The sequence below is a fragment of the Misgurnus anguillicaudatus genome, chromosome 13 (genome assembly GCF_027580225.2).
Source record: "Misgurnus anguillicaudatus chromosome 13, ASM2758022v2, whole genome shotgun sequence".
Classification (NCBI taxonomy): Eukaryota; Metazoa; Chordata; class Actinopteri; order Cypriniformes; family Cobitidae; genus Misgurnus; species Misgurnus anguillicaudatus.
The window spans coordinates 13407875-13418627 of NC_073349.2; positions in this window are offsets into that span (position 1 = coordinate 13407875).

Below are 10753 nucleotides of genomic sequence, written 5' to 3' on the forward strand. Positions count from 1 at the left end.
CATAAAGAGACTGAGAGATTTTTTGTAAGATCCTGCAAAAGCACATCACCAGGGAAATCTAACCATTTCCTTTTTTTTTGCAGATTCAACAACAAACCACGCACACACGCACGCGCACACACACACACACACACCAGTCATTCCCACTTGTGTCATTCCTCTATACGTAACACTATCAGTGTTTGGCTCCGGTCTCTGTTTCATCTCTATGCCTAGACCACAGTTATATATACTCTCCAGATACACAAAGTATTGGACATTATAAACCTTACTCTCATCCTTCCATCTCTCTTAACCTGTCTGTATCTTGATCTCTGATGGCTTTAGCTTATTTCTTCGGACCTACAGGGGCCCTGAACTCCAGGAAATGTCATATGAGAGCATCACCCCAGTAATGTTCTTCACTTTCTCACCAGCTCAGCGCTCTTCACTAACCCAGATCATTAATCACACTGGTGTATCAACACACCTGAGATTAAAGAGCAGAAATAAAATGGAAATGTATTAAAAAATAATGAAATCACAACATTCCATTTGCTCAATATCAGCAAATCCTGACGCCTTTTTTTATGATTTCTCTCTAGTTTTCTCTTTGTCTGGTTTTCTCTCTCTACCTTGCGTTTTTTCTTTACTTCCTATGTAGTTTCAATCTGCTGCTGCGTCTCACTAATTCCGGGACCTTGAATAAAATGTTGGCGATAAATCAAAGCTGCCACTGTAAAAACACACACAGATTCATCACGGGATTAGCGCTCCACTTTTATTCATTTTTCTTTTATCACCGCCCCCACTCCATCTCTCTGCTCCTACAATAACCGCTGTATACGAAAACACACAGGCACTGCTTACAGTACACAGACAGCCGTCCCCTTCTCTCGACTGCCTGATGCTCGCTGGTGCTGCACTTTTAAAGTTGTTTACAATGACTCTGAATAAATTGCTTGAGATCGCTCATATCGTTGGTTCTTACTCCTTTGTGCTCCTATTGGATGTTATCACAACTGCTGTGCTGTGGATTTTAGTTTATTTGCACTCAACTTTGATGCATTACCAACTGTACACTTATGCCATTTTAAGTCAGTGGTACTCAAACTACTAGTGGCTATTTTAGACTACCTCTGAATGTAGTGAAAAGTTTTACACACTGTTTACACCTGTATTAAGCGTCAACCAAAATGCATCTTAATACCAGATGTAAACAGCCTTGTACTGTGCGTTCACACAAGATGCAAATGAATCAAATAAATCACACTATTCGTGTGTAGTTGGGCGCTTGAATTTTTTTAGATAACTCGCTTCATTCGTGCGTGAAATTCACATCATTTGCATGTGAATTTTGCATCAGTTGCACGTGAAATTTAGAGGCGAATATGCTCAATTTGCCAAAGCTAGCTTGTTGTCTCAATATGCGTATATAGCTCAAAAATTTAGTTTATTGCGTTTTTTACAATTTAAATAATCCAACTTTCTCACTCGCTTTCATACGAGCAAGATCCTTTTTATTCCGGTTCCTATAAAAGTACGAAGATATGTCGTATTTTGTCCTCCATTGTTGTTTCGTGATAAAGCCTGCTTTATAGTCTTGCGTAAGCTCTACGCCGTAGGTTATCCGTAGCTTGTGCGTAGCTCTGCGTAGCCTGACATGCACCTCGCAAAATTTTTTACAGCGCGTCAGTTCTACGCGGACCGCAAGCGCTGTGATTGGTCCACCAGAGCCCCTTCCATCAGGTAAAAAAATGCGTCATAGGTATTTCCGTTTGCAATGGTGAAAACAAAGAGGGGCCAAGTTGAGGTGTGATTTACGTAGGACCAACGCACAACTATAACAAGCCCTTTACTGCCTCAGCTCGCTAAGTCGTAATCACGTTACTACCAGAGCAGAGGTGGGCAACTCCTGGTCCTGATGGCCACAGCCCTGCAGAGTTTAGCTCCAACCCTAATCAAACACAGCTGAAAAATCTAATTGACGTCTTCAGGACTGTTTGGAAATGACATTCAGGTGTGTTCGATTTAGGTTGAAGCTAAACTCTGCAGGACTGTGGCTCTCGATGCCCACCCCTGTACTAGAGCAAGCTCCTGATTCCCGCCAAAATCCGTTGCTTGCGCCAGAACATTTCTCAACTTTTCAAGCGACAACGTCTGCGTCGCTTTATGCAAATAACCTAGGCAGAGCTAGCCAATTACGTTTATGGAAGATCGGAGCATGTGCAGCGGTCACTGTGATTGGCTGTTGGCCACGATTCAGACAAGCCTTCTGTCAAGCGTTAATGCTTCTGTCCCGTGTAAATGTTCCGTTAATGCTTTATTCGCACCATTAGAACAGGGTGATGTAGTTCTAGATGGATAGAGAACTTGTGGTGAACTAGAAGTCTGTGGAGGGTCAGACATGTGCTGCTCTTGAGAAACCAGAGATCTCTGAGAACACACGCTTACTGTACCTCAGAAATCCTGTAGTGTACTTTGACTGGACATTTATTGAAAAGCCAGTTTTTTAACTCGGTTACAGAAGGCAGGGCTATTTTTAGCCATCTTTATTGATTTAGGTCTGTCACATTACACTGTGCTATTCTCCATATCTGGAATACACTCCACGAGTCCCGACACTCTCCCTCTGCCATTAAATCACGATGAAGAGAGAGAAAGATGAGGAATGGATATAAAACGGCATGCCGTAGCATTATTGATTCGATTTGCAATCGAAAAAAGATTGTGGTAAAAGAGATGCCTTTTTTCCAGTGGTCTTAATCAAACGCCTTCCCCTTTTCAAATGATTATCACTTCCATGCATCAGGGTGACGCTTGTGCCCTCCGAAATGCCTTGAGCCGTGCTTATGCAGCGGAGATTTATGGCGATGATCAGAAAGCAGTTTGCGACATGAATTTGCAAATCTATGTCTATCTGTTATCTGTTATCACAATTTACTGCTTAATCAACAACAAAGGAATGGTAAATATTACCACGCTAGCAAACATTGTGCACGCTCCCGAAACTGACGGTTTAACAGTGTTCGCGGGGCATGCCTAACATAAAGCTACTTTAGGTTCAAACAAATGCACTGCTGTTCTGAGGTCAGCCTTATCCTCTACAGACAGCTTCTCTGACATGCCGCTACAAGGGGCAACCTTCCGATCTCTCAGATGAAGCCAAAAAACGGTTTTGTAACTCATCCATTTAAATTATATTACGTCTTAAAGTTTTGCATAAACAAGGGCGTGGCCACTTGAGTGACGGGTGAACTGCCACTGTAGTAACTACCGTTGAGCTAGGCCTGATTGGTTTCAACAACCAGCCACCTCAGCTTAACCCACATCCCGCCTCTTTAAAGGACAAGTTCTGTAATTTACACTTAAAGCCCTGTTTTCAGATTGTTTATGATGAAATAGAACAGTTTTGACTGAAATTTGGACACATGATGTTGGCCCGAGAACCTTCGGTTTCTGTTGTATCACCCCACCACCTCTACAATGGCTGCATAGGTGCACTGGAACACTCCTTCCTAAAATGCATTAAGATTTCGATTACAAAGACGTGAAACTCAAGAGTGGTCAGGGGTGTTCACTGATATGCCCACACAAAAATCGCCGCAAAAATGCTTTCCAACAGCTGTTTTAGCAATCGTTGTTAACTTGTGGACCTATTTTTCCAAACGCCTCACACCCGTACATTCTTCCTTTGAGAGCTTGAATAATAGACACTCCAGCCCAGGTGGTGGCGATAATCCATCTTTGCCAATTACAAGAGTACAAACAACGTTCCCGGCGCGGAGTAACACCATACCTCACAGCACATCTAATACAAGTCAATGGAGTTGGACAAAAACTACGATAAAACCTGTTTGAAAGCATATTTTGCAGCGACTTTTGTGTGAGCATATCACTGAACATCCCTGACCACTCGGTGAGTTTCACGTCTTTGTAAACGAAAGTTTAATGCATTTTAGGAAGGATTGTTCCAGTGCACCTATACAGCCATTGTAGAGGTGGGAGGTGATACAACAAACACCCCAAAATTCTCGGGCCAGCATCATATGTCCAAATTTCAGTCAAAACCGTTCTATTTCATCATAAACAATCTAAAAACAGGGCTTTAAGTGTAAAATACTGCACTTGTCCTTTAACTATTTATTTTTGGTTATCCGCAAGTAATGCGCTGTCAAGATGGCGACAGCAGGCTTCACCAACTATTAGCTTCAAATATGCTCTTTACAAACCTACACTCTAAAAAAAATAGTGCTAAATAGCACTAAAAGCTCGTAATCATAGGGAACCATTTTTAGTGCTATATAGCACCTATAAAGCACCTATGAAGAAACATCCGGGGGTTCTATAGCACAATATAGTTCTACACAGGTACTACATAGGTGCTACATAGCACTTAAAATGGTTCCCCTATGATTACGAGCCAGTGAACCACTGTTTAGCACCGCTTGGGTGACGTCACAGACACTACGTCCATATTTTTTACAGTCTATGGTCCACTAGCAAATGCACTCATCCAGGATTAGCAACAGGGCTCAAAATTGCCACCAATTTGGTCTCATATGCTTCTGAAATTTAATTGGCGTGACATCAAAATATATTTTTGAAAGTATTTGTGCAAGTGCAAATGATGTGGTGCAACCTGTTTTATTTCTTTACAAAACGTTCGCATACACTGTGGAATACTTAGCGACCATCTCATAGAGACCAATGAAACTTTATACGGATGACTTAGTTTCGTGCTGTTTTTAGCATCCGATGACACGAATACATAAAGTTCATATTCAGAGCTGCTTTCAGTGTTTCATTGAGAAATGCAATCATCAAATACACACTGACAACCCATCAAAATAAATGCTTGTTGAACATAAATCTACTTTTAACATAAAATAATGATTTTAAAATATTTTTATTTCTTAAGTAATAGAATCACACTCAAAAGATTTGTACTTTAATTTTTAATTTAACTTGCAGCACTTTGACAAAAATAAAATAAAATGCAATGTTTTGATGAAAACGAATTTGTTTTGTTTTTGTTTGATTATTTAAAAAAAGATACATTTTACATTTTATGAATTCAGTTTATTAAACATGCTGTTTGACAAGTGAAATGTAATTAACCATTATTAGGATGCTCCTAAATTTTAGCTGGTGTTCCTAATTTTTAAATTTAAGAGCATAGTGCTACCTACTAAATAAAGTTAATTTCGAGCCCTGAGCAAACAGCTGTGTGGTCTGTGTTCTCAGTAGCATTTCCTTGCTCGGTTGTGTCTTCTGGCTCTGGAACGTGCCCATTTTGGAAAAGCACCTGCCCAAATCTCACTAAAGGGTACTAAATCAGAGCAGGCCTCTACTTGGCACGCGGGCCATTTAACCCTTTACTGTACTCACTGGTGCTTCTTATAAACACTAGCTCTTTCTTTACCAACACACACCCTGACAGCAGTCAGTGTTTTCTTTAACTACGTCTTCACCAACAAATTACCCTTTCTTTTTTTGCACCAGCTTTATTCAAGAGTTTTTATTCAAGGCTATCATGCTTAAAATTCACACAGAGGGCAAATTTACTAAAGCATTGGTTTTCAAACTGGGTGGATGCGAGATGCCATGGGGGCTCCCGTTTTATGAAATTTTATAAAATACATTACGTTATCATGTAATTAAACCTCATAATAAATAAATAAGTCTACTTACCAAGCGCACTACATTGTATAATTTAATATGTTTGCGCTACATGCCGAAAAAGTTTGAGAACCACTGTACTAAAGAATTTGGCCACTTGGGTCAACCTTACAATTTTGCATATTTACATTAAAATATTTCTTTTTAATTCTGCATATTTTATGAATTACTGCAACTACAGTAATTTTGAATTATTAATGTAGTGATTAGTGATTCATCACATGATGATCAAATAATAGAGAAGAAGGTTAGGCGTATGGATCACAATGGAGTGATGCTGTACAATTACTTCTGAACTGAGTTCAGCTCAGAATCTTAGCACATATTATTTTATAGCAAATCAGATGCTGAAACAAAACAGACAGTGCGTACAAGTGAACAAAGCTATAAATCAGCTCAATTTATTCTAATTGAACCCCCATCCCAGACCCACTGTAATTTTTTGGCACTTGAATTTTTTGGCACCGACCACTAATGAAAGTGACACCTTTTGTATGAACACACTGCTACAGAAACAGTTTATCATGCACAAAGTGAGAGAGAGAAAGAGAGAGAGACATATGCACGAATGCATGTATCCACTGCTTCTTCCTGCCACACTATAATGCAGAGAAAGCATTCATCTCTTAGATCATTACACATAGTCACTTAAGTGACGTTCCCTCGGGAAAGTTAACTGCACCCTGTGCAGAAACACAGAAATGTACAACACACACACACTGCAGCATGTTGGAAAATGTTCTGCATTTAATTCTGTCCATTCAGTGTATCCAACAGTACCTTTTCATCATAGTGATAAACCAAGAAAATGGCGAGAAATATATATAGAAAAGTTACTTAAATAACTTTTAAAGAAATTAGTTGTGATTTACTGTTTTCTACATAAAATCATTCTATACTATAAAGTACATTCTGTGAAAATATAACCTTGATATATTTAATATTGACTGAGTAAGGTCATGTCATAGATTAAAATCAATGTGAACTCAATGACTGAAATCAAACTTTGATGCTCCAAATCTCATTATTAGATTGAGTCTTCAGTCTGGATTTTCAGATACCACTTCTTTGAATATTAGTATCATTGTAGCTTCTGTAAGATGACCTTGCATTAACACTGCAGGCTATGAAACATGTTTTGCCACAAAAAAGATTTCTCTAACAGTATCATTTGAATTTTAACTGTAAAGCAGCACTTTTATAATCTCTTTTCTATGTGAAAAAACGCATTCACAGAAAGTATACAAATTTCAGAGTTGCTGATTTGGTTACTCATTTAGCAGACCTTTTAATTCAAAGTGACTTAAAGGAAACTAATTACATAGACAGTCACCCGAGAGCAAACCCGGATTGAACGCCTTGCTCAAGGGCACAACTGTGGCAACAATCCTTTGGTAACTCTCCAATACATGAGTCACTCACACCCGGGATCGAACCTACGCTATTTGCATGATTAGCCCAGAGCTTTAACCACTGGTCTACTACTAACAAAGACACTTAAGAACTTAAGCACAATAATCAAAGAAACAAGCATATCTGAATGTTTGCATCTTTACATATGGGCGGGTAACTTAATACGTATGATAGAGGGGACTGGAACAGAAGAGGCATGTTGTGTAATAATGAGAGTAAGAATAGATATTGGCACTGACTCCCTCCATCTCTGTTACTCTTTCTCTCACTTGCTGTGTGTGTAGTATTATTAGACGTTACTCTGGGTTTGAGTCATACTCCAGTCAAGGCTCAGTTGTCATGTTGTTTCTATCCTTTCTTTTCTATTAACTGTGGATGGATAGATAGACAGACAGGCAGACGGACAAGCACAGATACAATAGAATGGTAGAAATATGGAAGGACAGACAGAAATAATGTTTAATAGACAGAACAACAGACAGACGATTGACAGAATGATCGATAGATAGAACGATCGATAGATAGAAAACAATAAAACGACAGACAGACAGACAAGACAGACAGAATGGTAGATTGATTGATTGACAGGACGATAGACTGTCTGTCTGTCTGTCTGTCTGTCTGTCTGTCTATTGTTCTATCGAGCAATAGAAAAATTGATAAAAAAAAGATTGATATAACAATCAACAGAACGATTGATAGATAGAATGATAGATAGAATGACAGACATTGACATAATTATTGATTAATAGAACAATAGATAGACAGAACAATCGACCAATGGAACAATCAATAGAATGACAGACAGACAGACAGAACAATAGACAGATAGATAGAACGACAGATAGATAGAACAATAAATAGATAATCAATAGAACAATTTATAGATAGAACAATCAATAGATTGATAAATAGAAATGATAGACAGACAAGCAGACAGACAGAGAGACAGACAACAAACAGTCAATCAATATAACAATTGATATAACAACCGATAAATTGATAGAATGATGATGTATAAAACAATCGATAGATAGAACAATAGAACAAGAATGATTGATAGTATGACAAAACAATCAACAGAATGATCGATAAATAAAACAATCAATTGATAGAATGATTAATCAATAGAATGATCGATAGAGCGATCAATAGAACTATCGATAAAGCGATCGATAGATAGAATGATCGATAGAGCAATTGATAAAGCGATCGATCTATAGAGCAATCAATAGATAGAATGAGCGATGGAGCGATCGATAGAATGATGGATCGATAAAGCGATCTATAGATAAAATGACTGATCGATAGAGCGATCGATAGATAGAACGATAGACAGAGCGATAAAGCGATCTATAGATAGAATGATCGATCGATAGAGCAATCAATAGAGCGATCAATAGATAGAAGATTAATAGATAGAACGATCGATAGATTGAACGATCGATAGAGCGATCGAGTGATAAAGCGATCTATAGATAAAATGATCGATAGAATGATCGATCAATACAGAACGATCGATAGAGCAATCGATAGATAGATCGATAGATAGAACGATAAAACGATAGATAGATGAATAGATAGATAGAACAGACAGACAAACAAACAGACAGATAGGACGATAGATCGATAGATTGATAGATAGATAGAATGATAGAACAATAGAACAATAGAAAGATAGATAGATAGAATGATTGATAGATAGATAGCAGTGATGCGCGGGTCAATGTATAAACAACCTGCATCCGACTGACGTTTTCAACTAACCCGCCCGCAACTCGGATCGCAAAAAAATGTAAAATAAATATTGTACCTGACCCGCTCTCTGGCCCGCATTTTTTAAAAAGTCGATATTTTTTAAATAGTTTGGCATCTAAATTTCAAACGACCCCACTGACCGCGGCCCGAATATTATAAAAAATATTTTGGATGACTCGTAACCGCGGGTGATCGCAGGCACCCGCTCGTTTAGGATCAACCCGCGCATCACTGATAGATACAACGACCGATAGATAGAACGACCGATAGATAGAACGACCAATAGATAAATAGAAGGGTCGATTTAGCCGTCATGTGTGTGGCTCATCATGTCAAAATATGTGTTCGGCATCATGTGAATCTATGTGCATCACGCGTCATTTCAAAATACGTGCTGAATGGATGGATAGATTCAAATATCTACGCACACACATTGTACCTAAAACATTGTCTTTTCCCAAGAGCCATTGAGATGTGGAGATTGCCTTTTCAAGGTGGAAATCAATATCTTTCTTTTCCTGTCTTTAACTCTACTCCCTGCACTCCCTTCCTTCCCCCATCAGTTCTGAGAGAATCCCCAACATTTACAGTCTCCATCCTCTCTCTCTCTTTTGCGCATCAATTGCCTGCCTCTCTTTATAGAAACAATTCAATTCAAATGCACAGCACTTTTTACAATACAAAATGTTCCAAAAATGCCGTAGAGGGAATAGTACAACACCTTACAACCACCTGGGGAGCAACCTAAAAGTGACAATAGCAAGAAAAGAAATCTAAGAGGTTCAGGTAAGTTAAGAAAAGAATTGGTGGGGAAGACTCAGCTGAGGATATCTTTCGAGCGCCATACATTTAAACAAATGTTTTCAACAGCATACTGCACATGCACACACAAACACACACACACCGCTTTGCAAAGGGCAAGTACGAAGGTAAATAGCTCAAGTGCAAAAATCACTGAGCAAATGATTACACACGGCAACAATCAATTATTCAGTCAATAAATTAATAAATACACAAACAAGATGCTGTGTACTTGCAGTACACAATTCAGGGGAAATTACTCTCGCTTGATTATGTGACTCAATTCGAAACACTTCCCTAATATACGCAACATATACATCATCAAGAAGACATAACATTATGTTATCATCATTATTTTTAATTTTAGAAAAACATTTCTATTACTATTGTATCTACTGTTTGGTGTGACTGTATTATAAATGTACCTGTATCTGTACAAAGTCCATTTCAAATCCTTTGATTTTACAGTGAAGGTCAAACATCATATGAAAATGAATTTATGATAAATGCTTTGTGGTCTTGGCCGAACCTGCTTTGGGATTGGATTTGGACCGTGGTTTACAAAACGGTGACCTTTGCTCTATATGTCTCTCTTAAAACACATTGACTCTGACCATAGATAGCAGAGAGCACCGAACGGCTAAACTACAGGGTGTGTGCAGTCTGCGAGCTAAGTGCACCTCTTTATTTGGCCTGCCTAAAAATACATCTAGAGGCCAAGCTGAAAGCCTGGAGGTGCACGCAGGTAGCCTGAAGGATTTAAGGTGTGCTTACTGTAGAGCAAGGTGAGACGGATTCTGTCAGGCAAGCTGAGAATAACAAGAATTTGGAGAAAAGAAAGAAAACATAACTAGAAAGGCAGGTGTCAGAATAAGTGACTATGAGGTTAACCATCCTCGACATCCGCAATCCCCAACGGGCCAATCAATATTTGTCCCTCCCCTCAGCACAAGCCCCTCCTTCCGCTGGCCCCACCCACTGAGGATCAGAGCAAGCCAGCAGCACTTAAAGAGCTATTTTTTACCCTGCTTCACTAAATAAGGCCAGAGAGTAGGGGAGTGGGTGCAGGGCCAGGGGGGCGTCCTCTTTGCATTGACCCCTTAGGGGTATAAAAGGTTCG